The following is a 13,521-nucleotide window of genomic DNA, read 5'->3' on the forward strand; positions in this document are numbered from 1 at the left end:
ATATTTGTTTTAATACTGGCCTTTCACTTCTGAAGATTTGGGAGTCCTCTGGGGGCCAAGAAAACCTTAACAGTGAAATTCAAAGGGACGTGGAAATGTTTTGGTTTGGATTCATTAAATATCTTACATGCGTGAAAGACTTCTTTACTAGTTTTTCTAGTAAGTCCAATATGGCACGTTGTATTCTGGAACTGGATTTGATCCGAGACATTTCTCCTGCTAAAAATGTCTGGCTGAGTTGTAGGAAGATGGATGATCTCTCTGGTCCAAGACCCAATACCGGGCAGGGAGGGCTCTGCACTACGTGAGGAAGGGAAAACGCTTGGGGGACAGTAGCCATCATCAGGATGTGTCTAACCTGCTCCATGGGCAACTGTGCAAACACCCCTCCCGTCCCCCCAAGCGCAGGGAGCAGCGCTCACTCCAGGGCAGCCGTGGGTCCCGCAGGAGGTATTTGTGCCCCGAGTCCCCCCCTCGCTCTGGGGGTGATGCAGGGGGGACTCCTCAGAAACGCTGGGACTGTTTCAGCATTAGAAATCCCTGCCTTCAGAAATTAAAGCTGTAACTGTTCCTTCTCAGCTACAAAGGCTTCCACTAATGGCTTTGGCAGGAGCAGGTGCCCAATTAGTCAAACGAAAGAGCAGCTGCTGGCCCCTGCATACAGCAGAGATACCTAGGCCAGGGATGAAGAAATCTGAGGGACTGACACGGCTTTGAGAAGTAGTTATGAAGAAATGTAAATACATCCATAAAATTCCTGGCAGATTCTCTTCTTTGGTGAAGAAATTAAGATGCATTTTGTCCCCTGTTAAAGCTTTATACTTTTTCTGTCACTTAGAGGAGCTGCTGAGATGTTTCTTTTTAAAATGTGATATTAAGAAATCAGAGTCAAAGGCACGTTGGTGGCTTTTCTGTCTGGCTGCTAAATGGCTGTCTCAGAAAGTATACAGCTCTATTTTTAGGGAGGAAATGGTTTTATGGATTAAAATTCAAAGGATAAGGTAAACAACTGCACATAACTCTTTACCACGAAAGATGATTTTTCCCTTCAGTGCAAGTTAGTGCTTTCCCAACAGGCTGATGAAAGAGGCCCTCGCTGCTTTTTTTCCCTGTATAGGCTACACAGGGTCTCAGGTGAACTAATAAAATATGGAAGAGCAGCACGAGTGTATCTGGAGGAGAGAGGGGAGGGGGAGGTAAAGCCAGCAAAATTACCTTCTGATCCTCAGCTATCCCAGCTGGAATTAGATTATGTCACTTGTGAATATTTCATAGTTACCAGCTGAAAGACATCTAGTCAAGCAATTAAAGCCAATCAGTGGAAGATCTGATTGTTTTGCTTCTCAGCCAGCTAAAATAAGCCACGAGTTGTATTAACATTTTAAGGGGAAAAACAAGAAAAGCAATACACTTGGTCCTACTGGCGACAGGACGGAAATTTTGTCAGCGAGTGCATGTTGCTGAGCGGTAATTGCAGAGAATAAACCAGCCAGGGGAACAGCTCAGGGACTCCCGTGGGAGGCAATGTGCCGGGGAGGGTGGGCACGCATCTGTGGTGCCCTGGTCCAAGCGGGGGGCATCAAGGAAAACCCCCTTTTCCTACCTGATTAAAGCACATTGGAGGATGTTTGGCTAGCTTAGAAGGCCTTCCCCTGAATCCCATCTCCAAGCTAAACTCCCACTGATGTGAAAGGCAATAGTCTGAAGGAGACAGCAGAGGGAGAGCTTCATGTTGCAACCTAGCTCCCCCCCTTCCCCCCCCCCCCTTTTTTTCCCCCCTTTTTTCTTCTGATGTGATGCTAGGGCCATGGAGCAGATTGATTGCAGTAGAGAGCAGAAACAAAGTTCTTGTTTCCTGAGCACCAGTGCACCAGGAGAAATTAAACCTAACGTTCATTTTCTAGAATAGCATTAACTTCTATGAAGAAATGAATTGTTCAGCTGGCCTCTTAATCTAGATGACAGTTTTATTACAATTAAAATATCACCTCTAGGAGGCCCTTTGTTTGCATTTGACAGATTTTATTGTGTTTATATAGGCTAATGAAGCAGAATGAAATTATGCAGCTTATATTAAATTTAAATGACTGATTTATTGTATTTAAAACCCCAAATTTATCACACATGTTCTTTAATGCCACACAAACTACATTAGTTCACTGCTGGTTTACATTCTACTTCAGTGATTTGCCCAATCGAATAAGGTTTTGTGAGTGCACTAAAATAAAGCGAATTAGTGTCCAAATAGTTAAAATGGGAAAGACTGTCTCTAAGCATTTTAGAAGGGTAAAAATATTGTGATGCTAGGTCTAGCCTGTGCTTCAGGTCAGTGGCTCTAATTTCATGGGTTACCATCAGCAATTTCACTGAAGGGCTTTAATTTGAGCCTTTGCCAGCTGAGCTCAACTTTCCACCCTTTCATTTCTGTTGTTGAGCTTTCTTGTTACTTATTTTTATTGATCTAGCAAACTCTGTTATTCCCCATTGAACATGCAGCTCAGATGGTCCCTACTGCATACAGTATTCGATAGAAAGGAGCAGCGAGTACTCAGGTTTCCATGTAAGTACTGAGCTGATCACCATAAATCTGAATACAACCTGATTCACACTAATATTTTCTGATGATGGAATTCCTCTCACTTTACTTTAGAATTCTGTCCCATAGATGCTTACAGCTCATCTAGTTACTCCATGTTTTCTTCCTTCATTAACAGAAAGAATTAGATACGTGGTGAGATTTCACTGGGTATGTATTTTAGATGCTGACTTTAGGATGTGTTGTGCTGTAATGCCCCTATTCCTTTTCATATAGAGGAAGCCAAAGGTGATTAGTTCAGACGTAGAAGACACCTACAGTGCAGAAATCTGTTTAGTCAGATTAATCCCATGGCTAATATCTGAAGTATTGCTAAGATATGTGCCAATCACAGTGAATACTGGTACTTTTTATTGTCAATACAAACATAAATGAAGGGCTTGGGATAAAACTTTCTGTAAATCAACCTCCAAACAAGTAAGTGGAATCACTGCTATTAGGGTGTATCAGACTTTATGCTAGGAAGCTTTAAGTAGACCAAGAAGTGCTATTTAAGAATAACAATTTTGCTGAAAACTTGACTTTCAGGGAATACATTAATTTCATCTATCCAGTTTGAATCTGATAAACAATTTTGGCCAGAGGAACTACGGAAGGAGAATTTCAGAAGATCATTCTTCTTTTTTAACAGCAGTGCTTGGTGAACTCCTGACATCACTGATTTATTTTCCTTTGTACTATTGCTATATCTTCAGCTTGGCTTTCCACTTTGGCTATTAGCTCATTGACATATATTGTTTCATACGTAATACTATGGGGAAAGAAAGAAATTGGGGCTGATTTTCTGCTTAGTTATTAAAATGGTATGACTGAGTGAACAACTTAAATGATTTCTGTGATTAAATGTATTGTGTAACAATACAGATATTTGTGGGTATGAGTAAGTTGGACCTAGGAGTCAGCTTTAGTTTCTAGGACTTTATGCAGGATGAGGAGTCTCATTACCCTCATCCTTCAGCTCCCAGCTGTCTGTACATAGGGTCTGTAGTGTATGGATTTGTCTTGCCTGTGGGTGGCATCCACCAGTTTCATCAGCAGAAAGCTTCATTTAATCTTCAGGACTCAACTGTGCCGATATCAGTTTCTCTTCAGTGTAAGTAAAGATTCAGTAGCTTGCATTCCTTTGTGGTGCCTTATTTGAACTATAGAAAACTAGGTTTAAGCAGGAAACAAGGTGGAAATAGGGTCCTGGCAGATCGTTCCTACTTCTTGCTAACTCCTCGTTCAGCCATGGAGAACATGTGGGCTCACAGACTTGTTAAGTACTTATAGTGTACAGGGACTTGGCAACTGCCATGCATCAGAGGTAGGGAATCTCAGAAAACAGGATCTTATTTTAAAATATAAAGACTCTGATTCTGAAATACTTAGTTTTTATACCTGATATGAGAAGCAACTGTGTCTGGTCATATAAGTTTAGCATGAATTTTCTTCTGCATGACTCACTTGAGGAAATAACACTTCTCTCCAATTGAATTTCCGGTGAGAAAACTTACACACCATGTTAGAACACACAGAAACCAATACTGAAAAACACAGCTGCTTTAATATACCATAGTTGTCCTCCCTAAAATCAAGGAGTGAGATTATGGCCTGTCCTGCAGCAAAGGACCTAGACCAAAGTCCCATGTGTTGCCCCTTTCAAAGTTTCTAGCCTGAGGACGGATTTGTGTCTCTAAGACAGGGCCAGGGTCCTGTCCACGGATCACATGAAGAGCCCAGAAGCCCTGGCAATCCTGGAAAGCTCGTTAGTGAAGAATATGAGTTGCCATGGGAGCCTTTCTTATATCAAAAAAAGAAAAAGAAAGAAAACAAAAAAGACTAACATGCCTTTGAGTGCGGGAGCAATATACTTCCTCCCTGGAGCAGCATCACATATTCCTTGCTGTCTGACTCGTCTGGCTTCTGTCCTTTTTGCTCTACGTAAATCACAGTGATGCAATGAGCCTTACAAGCAAAATTGTTTCTGTGTGCTAATGATGTGCTTGCCCACTTGGTGCTGTTAAATAATGCCTAGATAAACTGTTGTATTTTGCAGCAGATAATTTGTTATAAAATAGGTATCAGGTTTGCAATGTTGAAAAAGATGAAGAATTTGTGACAAAAAAGGAAAAGGTTCTTTCTGTGAGCTTGTGTAAAGAATATCTATCAAGGAAGTGTCTTGTCTCTGTGTATGGATCAGCTATAAGTTGGACACAATATCCTTGAAAATGATGAAGCTGTTCAGAGTTAGAGATACGAAGAAGTCTGTAGAGACATTTGATGCTGTAGACATTGCTTTGCATTGCCACACTTATCTGGGAATAATCTGCTAGACAGGATTTTGGTGGTTTCTTTGTGATAATTGAATAACTTCCTAGTTTCTTAGGATAGCAAAATTAAACATGTAAATATGTGATTGTGTGCTGCTTTCCCCCTCATTTTTGTGATGTGATGAGTGACTCATTGCTTTTTCCTCTGGCCAGTTTTTGGGTGCAAGTTGGACAAGACAGTCTCACGGAGGGCCTGAGGACCACAGAGGGCTGTCTTTACTTCAAACTAACTGGACAAAGCCCTAAAGGTTTTAAATGTTTATTGACAGCTCATGCTGTTAAAGATTCTATACTTTCATTTTAATGCTGTTATTTTCATTTTTCATTAAGTCATTTGAATTAGGAAAATAAGATATTCCTTTCTGCAGTTTATGGGCAGAAATCTGTATTTTAGTGTATTTAATCAGGCCTGTTACAACCATTGCGACCGTGTAGTCCAGGCTGTATATGGTAAGGCTATATGAAGTAGAAGTGAATATGCCAAAAAAGCAGTCAGCCCCTACAGTTGCCAGAAAAGGTGTTAATATTTTTCTCCGTTCTAGTAGAAACTCATTGGGATATGCAAAACTTGTTCGTTAGGCACCGCTGCAGAGTGACAGATGCTGACATATATAATTTGACAGCTGCAAATACCAGGTACTAGAAAGTGTCATTTCCCATAAGTATAAAATAATGGGTCATTATTCCCTGACAGATTAAAAACCAAGTACTATGAATAAATGAATCAGTAATCCTGCGTACTTTAAAAGAAAAATAGAACATTATTTTTCTTCTTCCAGAAATAAAGGTGATTTCCTTTGTTCTCCTCTCACCTGTGTGCATCGCCGTCAATTGCCAACCCACTGACGAGGTGGAGCAGAGGAGGCAGTCGCTCACACCATCTACTTAAGGCATTTAAGGCCTTTATGTTTCCAGAAGAGGGATGCTGGTTCCCTAGGTAGCCAGTGCAGAAATGGCACGTGCATCCAGCAGATAGTTCAGAGGAGAGGCTTGTGGTCTTTTTGATCGCAAGAGGGACCCAGGAGCACAGGCTAGCTGCCTGTTATGAAGGGTGCAAATACTTGCCTCTCGAGGGTTACCTGTCCTGCTTTGTGCTCATCAATAGGACGCATGCTGTTACGTGGCCCTATAGGAGGCCCTCAGCTGTGACTGCTTCTTGCTTTTAATTCTGAGCCCACGTTTCTACTGCTGGGGCACTAGCCACAGTATCCTTCCTCAGGCAGACAGCTAACAGTGGGTGACCCCTGAGATTTCGGAAGGAGCACCATTAGATATCTTTGTGTTGCTCAGGGCAGGGGGAAATCTGTTCAGTGGTTGGAAGCGAAGCGCAGGAGGGGAACAGGGACGGATCACGCTCAGCAGAGCTCTGCTGGGGCTGCGCTCGCTGGGCTCACCGGAGGGGACGCGTCTCGCTGGGGGCTGGAGTGATGCTCTTGCCTAATGCAGCCTGAGTCCTAAAACAAGCCACTGGGCACCATTCCCAATATGAATACACTTAACAGGACACTAGTTCATGTCAAATTGGTTTCCAGTGCCTGCCTGTACTTACCAGCCTTCCACCTACAAATATGGCTATACTGTACACTGCGATTAGCAGTTAAAACATGGCTATAATATATCTTCTTTCCTCCCTCCTACCTGATTATCAAACCCCTCCTCACAATAACATTATATTGCACTAGATGTTGTTGAGGCTGAAGGCTGTTCTCCAGCTGAGGCTGTGGGTATTGTCCAGCCACAACTCCATCGTTGTTGTGGAAAGGAGCATGGCAGGGGCTATGGCAGTGCCTTTGAGTCATTGGAGAAGTCACCTGAAGAGAGGATATCTCTTGCCATCTAGCTAAGTAGGCTCTGACAATCCTTCCCAGCAGCTCTGCAAGTGCTCTTTGCTGCTTGAGAAAAGTGCTCTTCGGTGTCTTTTGGGACAATGTTTTCTTTTGCGCATTAGGTACTTTCAAAAAGAAGCATTATTTATTCATTTATTTCAGCTTCTTTAAATCTACATGCCTCAGATGTAACACAAGATAGGGCCATTACAACTGACAAGTTTGAGCTCTTGTATAATGGAGGCCTCACAGAATTTCACTCTAATTCCTGCATTAGGGACTTGCTCTTTTTTTCATACAAGCACAATTGCTCACATAAAAGACAAATAAAATAATGCCTTCACCCATTACTTACTGAACCTGTGTTGGTAAGGTTTATAACAAAATACTTAAAGATTTAAATGTAACTTGCATCATACTGCCAGAGCAGTATAGAGATTTAGATGCTTTGGCAAATCATGTCGTGTTTAAGATCTGTTCTGTGTGTTGATTTTTAGGAAATTATGCTTGCTACTGTCTTTGTGTGCAGCAGATTAATTAGAAGCATGATAAAACCAACTGGAAAAACAACATTGAGGTTAATGGGTGGATTTCCTATAATCTTTGGGGTTCGAGACATTTTTTCACATCTTGTACGTTTAGCACAGTAGCCTTCTGGTCTGTGACTGGGCTCCTAGGAACTACAAACATATAAACAATAATTAGATGGAAGTTAAAAACAACATATCCGTACTGAACAAATATGCATAACTGCAAATGTGTCTGTATCAGTGGGAGTGAAAGAAAGTGAATATACTCCAAATGTTCAGATTTTAATACCTCGTTACCCAGAGATCATAAATATTTATTTAAGGGGTGGATTAAAGGGCACTCTTCCCCTTCCCCAAAACCCCCTTCCCCCTTGTTTCTTCTCCCATATTTTACAATTGACGGTTATTCAGAGATCTACAGAATTTGTTGAGGTTTTCCCATGTTTCATTCCTAGAAGATTTTATCTTTAGGCTGCCAGTCATCAGGCTGAACTGGTTAAAGGGAACATTTCTGGGTGCCTCACACCAGCCTTTGTGAACTCAGCCTCATGCTATGTATGGCATAAGATGCCGGTCTTCCAGCACTAGTTCTGTTTAAAGACAGATACTTGGACTGTTGGTTGGCAGTGAAGTGTATTCTTGACTTCAAGAACATACTTTTGAAGTCTTTGAAGACAAGAAGCATTGGAACAAGTTTGCAGATAGGAGATTACAGACAAAGCTGTGTAGCCAGCATTGCAGAGATGAAATGAGTGTTTTCCCCAGCCTCTTAAGCTCCACATTAATCAAGTCAAATATTAAAGAGCTGTTAAATATTGTTATTAATGATTACTTAGGCAAGGCCCAAACTTCTATACATTCATAGTGTATGTGGGATACATGTATTTACAGTAACATTGGTTAACTTCCAGAGAATACAGGTAACTTTTCTTTTAATTCCTATATCATAAACAGTAGAGTTAATGCATTTTTTACCCCTTCAAGGGCCAAGATTTAAAAGGGGAAGAAAAAAGTCAAACCAAAAAGTAAGGATAAAAGCTTATATTGAGGGACCTGGGATGCATGCCTACATGTTATCATTTTCTTCGTTTAGCTCTAGGTGTGGGTAACTGAAATTTCCCTTTGGTACAGCAGACAGCTACAGTAACAATACATCTGTCTCCTTAGTATTTGTTGGCAGTCCAGTTTGCTTTTGTGTGTATAAAGTAGAAAGGAACTTTAAAGGCAGTAGCTCAGGATGTGCAGTGCATGGAGCGCTAGTAAAGTGGTTGAGACACTGCTGGCAGCAGGAGTCTGCAAAGAAACCATCATATCAGAATGAAAACAGCTGTCTGCCAGCACCATAAACTTTAGGAAATGTTGTGGGTGATTAGTTGCTGCTCCTAATGTGTGAAAGTTGGCCTGTCTGCATACAGGCAAAATAAACTCCCTTTTACTTCTTGCCACTCATACATAGAAATCACAGGACATTATGGGATTGATTATAAGCCATAAAAGCCAGGAAGTTCAGTTTTAGAGTGAAAACCATGGCAATGACTGTCTCTTTCTATTTGGATGTCGTTGTGTGAAAAGCTAAGGTGAAATGAGAAGGAACAGGAAACAAACCTCAAATGGAGAATAGGACAAAAAACTCTAATGGGAAAAGCAACTTGGTCAGGAAGGAACACTCAAGCATATAATATAAGGCACCTGGCCTCTCTAAAACTTTTAGTTTTTAAGTAAACCTTAGTGGTCCTGGAACAATAGCATAAGAACGGTCCAGCAAACACACATTCTGCTGAGTGCCACATAGCCTTTTTCCCCAAAGACATCCTTCCCATTTCCACCATCCCACTAGCCGGAATATTCTGAATAAACTCCACTTCAATGAAAGCAAAAAGAATCCAGGTTGATTGCAAAGAAGAGAATATAAAAGGGTTTTTTTGTTATCAAACCCCACAGTTGCATTTGTCTAGGATAAACTGTTTCACAGGTCATTTCAAAATTGAATCAACTTTGACTGTAAATCTGGGAATTTAACATGGATTAAAATTATCCTTGTTTTGTGCTGCAAAGCAGTTTGAATGTTTTCTTTCTGTGAGAGATTTCTCTCGCTGAATTGATTATGAAATAGATGTGAAAACCAAGGGCAGAAGGTGGGGCTACTTATGTTTTTTCTTTTATATACCTCTGAGCCTTCTGCTTTAAGCAATCATAACAAAGATAAATATTTGTATAGCACCTGTCAGTCTATGGCTTAAAAGCACTTAACACACTTACTATTGCACAGAAATAGAACAAAATCCTGTTCTAGGGTGAAAGGTAACTTCTAGCTGACAGCAATGCTGGAAAACGGAAAGTAAACAGGATTTAGAGCAAAGTAAACCAGAACTATTCAACCTAGGAATTGACTAGAAGAGCAAAGCTAATACTTCCACTGCTGCAAATTTGTCAGCGGGAATTTCAAAGCCTGATTTTTCTTATCTTTCATAAACAGGCTGTAAATCTTAGGCCCCACAAAGTAAATGGATGGTTTAGTACTTACTCTAACAAAGGACAAGATTTTATTCCACCAATTTCATAAGCTACAGCCTTGGAAGAAATGGTAAGATCTGAGTCTAAGTGCCCACAAGGGGTTAAGAGGGGCTGTAGAAATGGCTAATGCTTTTGCCTAAGCAATAAAACTAAATTCTTGAGGGGACACTGCAACATTTTTGAGTGCTTTTTCCTCACAAAAATGTCACAAAAAGATTTTTCTTTCATTCAGCATAATCCACTTCATTGTATTTGCAAGAAAAGTAAAGGAAATGAAGATTTTACTCTCGGAAATGCCATTTTTGCTTTTTAATGCTAGTCAGCAGCTCAGTGATTTAGGAGTCATCCTCAGGAGAATACCAGAGCTAGCAGATGACATCAGAGAGAACTTTATTTTTTTTCTATTCTTACTGGTCAACATTGACTAAATAATTAATGATTTACTAGAGAAAGCTAGGGAACAGCAGAACCCCAGGCCTTAGGTAAAAGTCCTAAAGGTTGTTCCAGAAACTCGCTCTCATTCTGTGAAATGCATATTCAGTATTCTGGGGAAAGTAGGACACCTCCAAGAGGAAGGCATGAAAGAGCCCTGCCTCCAAATGCCCTGTCTCACAGGACAGATTTATTTCATAAACATAAGCAAACTGCTAACTTTTGCATGTGTAACCATAATTATAGCAGAATTTAGCATTTTTTTTCCTTTTAAAACAGTTAGGAGATTTTTCTGCTTACTCGGGAGACTATTTTAAGAATCCATTTAAATAACCTAAATGATTGTGTATATATAGTACAAATATGCTAAATTTAACCTTTGAAGTAGTTCTTAGCTCTTCGGCTTCCAAAATGAAATCAACTGAATAAAAATTGCTCTGGATTAAAGAGGCATACTCTGTATTTCACTCTTGGCAGACAGAGACCTCAGTCCAGGGCTGTAAAGGTACCTGTTTTGTAATAAGCAGCTTTGGTCCCTAACAACTTCACATGAGGTTTCACAAAATCTCCATCACCTCTCTCAGATCTCTCAGAGTCAGTAGGAATCTATTTACTCACTGCCAGTCGCGTTGATCCAAACAAGCTGGTACAGGGCAATTCGTGCTATGCCAAGACACTAACCCTCGTCCCGGGGTTACAACACTTACTCTCCACTAATCTTTTCTCCACCCTTCCTAGGAGGTAGGCTTGTTGCTAGCCCAAGCAACAAGTTGTGTTGCTTCCTGTTCAGGATCCATATCTTTCAGAGCCAGCTACAGATCTCCAAACAAACGTGCTGTGCTTTGCCATGACTCCCTAAGCTTCTGGAGATGGCATCCAGCACATGGGAGAACTTGGTCTGTCTTAGCCAAGCCAGCCTTTGGGCACCCACCTCCCGCCTTTTGGGGCTCACAAATCTGGCCTCTCCCCAGAGGTGGTCTGGCACCTGAGCTGGTCCTCTGGCATTGCTGAACGTCACAACCTGCATACTTTCAGGTACATGACCCAAGGAAGACGTGATGCACGAGAAGAGCAGCACCTGGCTATAAGACCCTCCTCAGCCTGGAGCTATCAGCAGCCACAGCGTCATCTCGCAAGGGACTGCCCTGACCTTCAAGCTAGGAAAGAGCAGAGAGAAAAGCAGTCGTTGCCTTTCCTGCTGAAGCTGGGCCTCAGGAATCCATGATGCTGTGCCACAGCACGCAAAGGGAAACTCTCTAGCCTAATTGCTGTGGCATTTACTTCAGAGGTGGGAGACTTCAGCTCTGTCTTTGTTCCCAAGCCTGGTGATATATATTTTACGTTTAAGAAAGATAAGTAAAATACATAAGCAGGGTTGGGAGAAGGGGTGGGAATGCAGAGCTTCCTTCTCCTACTAAGTGCACTAATATCTCTCTTCTCCCTCCTGCCTTTCCCACGTTAATTTTTCTTGGGGGAGTGGTGGGATGGGGGGGTGTCAGCCTCCTGAAAAGAAGCAGGGGGCAGGGGGGTGTGGGGGTGAAAAGCCCTGAGCCCTCATTTTCTGCTTCCTGCTCAATGCTCTAGGCACATGTAAGATGCAGGCCACAGCACCAGCCTGCTCTGTGTGCTGGCTACAGTGAAACCCAGTCCTTAGCACTTAATTCTCATTATACTTTTAAAAAGGTATTTAAGCACTTAACTTGGGGTTGTAAATCGCACAGAAGCCTAAAGGTTACATATGGTAACGCTGCCCACCAAGGAGCCTATGATGTTTTCTAGACCTAACCAAATGCTTTACAGAGAAGGCCTTTTAATTCAATTCTCTAATAGTGTTTACCTATGTTTTAGAATCGCCATTGCAAAATAAGAGATTTCCATGCTCTAAGGGCCTCTCTGCATTCCCTACACAGACTTTGCTATGCTGGGAGAAATGCTTATGCAAACAGGAATGATGGTAAAGAAAGTGGAGAAGAAAAATATCAGGACAGAAGAACAAAACTGCATTTCTTCCAGCTCCATCACCTTGGCTGTATTTTCTTCCTGACAGCAACTTTGAAATGGCAAAGGCATTCCTTCTTCTAACTCTTTCTGTGACCTAAATGCATAATTGATGAAAAACGTATTGGTTACATGAAAGCCTCACAGAAACCACCAGGAAAGCATTGCAGATTATTTTTTCCTCCTTTTGCCACTGTGTTTTTACAGATGTGAGATGTAGTTTAAGAAGCCAAAGCAGACAGTCTTGCTTTAGCCCTGCCAAACAGCCCAAACAAAGAAAAAGGTTTCTTTCTTTCCTCTTCCTTTCCCTTTCCCTCCAAGACTATCGGTATATCGAGCTAAAAAAAAAAAAAAAAGTATTAGCTTTTAATTGGAATATCTAAGAAAATTCATGAGAAAAAACTAGACGTTTAGAGCAAACAATTACACAGCTCTGATTCCTACAAGAATCAGAAGTCAGCGGGCGGCAAGGACACCCCGACGGCCTTCGTCAGCCCGCGCGCGGCCTGTGGCACCGGTGCCACCAAGCCGAGGCTGTGAATGCCACCTAGTGGGCCGTCCTCCGTGACCCGAACCCGCTGGAGCCGTTAAACTAAATCCCTCCTCATTACCCTGGCACTGATTAATAACTGTTGTGGCCTGAATCTAGAGCCAGTGGATCACAAAAATAGGGCGAGTGATCGGTGCAGTCAGCGGGTGAGAGGAGCGTTTGCCCCAGGGCGTTGCAGGGGGCCCCAAAACCTCGTCTGCTGGCTCAGAGGCAGCACAGAGCGCCCGTGCGCCGCGGCTACTTCTCCTCATGCACACGAGGGCCTTGGCCTCTCTGAAGTGTCCTCTGGTACTTGAATACCCTTATAACAGGTAAGATCTTCTCTTTGAAGCTCATAGAAAAAATCTAAATATGAAGACAATCGCGGGGCCCTTTTGGTGCTGCAGGATAGACGGTGGCTGGCTGCTGTGATAAATTGCCAGCCCATCGTGCTCGGTGCAGTCAGAGCTGTTGGTAGATGTTACGATGGATTTGGGTTTCCATTGATCTGGGAAAGGCCGACTGCATGCATCTGTAAGAAAATAAGCTAACTGCCATTCCTGGTATGGCTGTGTAGCGCGATGCAGTTAGTTACTCACGGAATGCTCCTCCCCTGACAAGCTGTGAGCTTAGCAGGAAGGAGCAGTGGGAAGGAAATGGCCAGCCAGGCCTTCTGAGCACCAGCTAAAAGGTCAGTCCCAACAGAGAGGATACTTGGCCAAGTATCGCACTTCTCCACCTTTTCCTCTGGGCATTTCTGTTCCCAGAGCCCTACAGCACCAGG

The sequence above is a fragment of the Ciconia boyciana genome, chromosome 1 (genome assembly GCF_034638445.1).
Source record: "Ciconia boyciana chromosome 1, ASM3463844v1, whole genome shotgun sequence".
NCBI lineage: Eukaryota > Metazoa > Chordata > Aves > Ciconiiformes > Ciconiidae > Ciconia > Ciconia boyciana.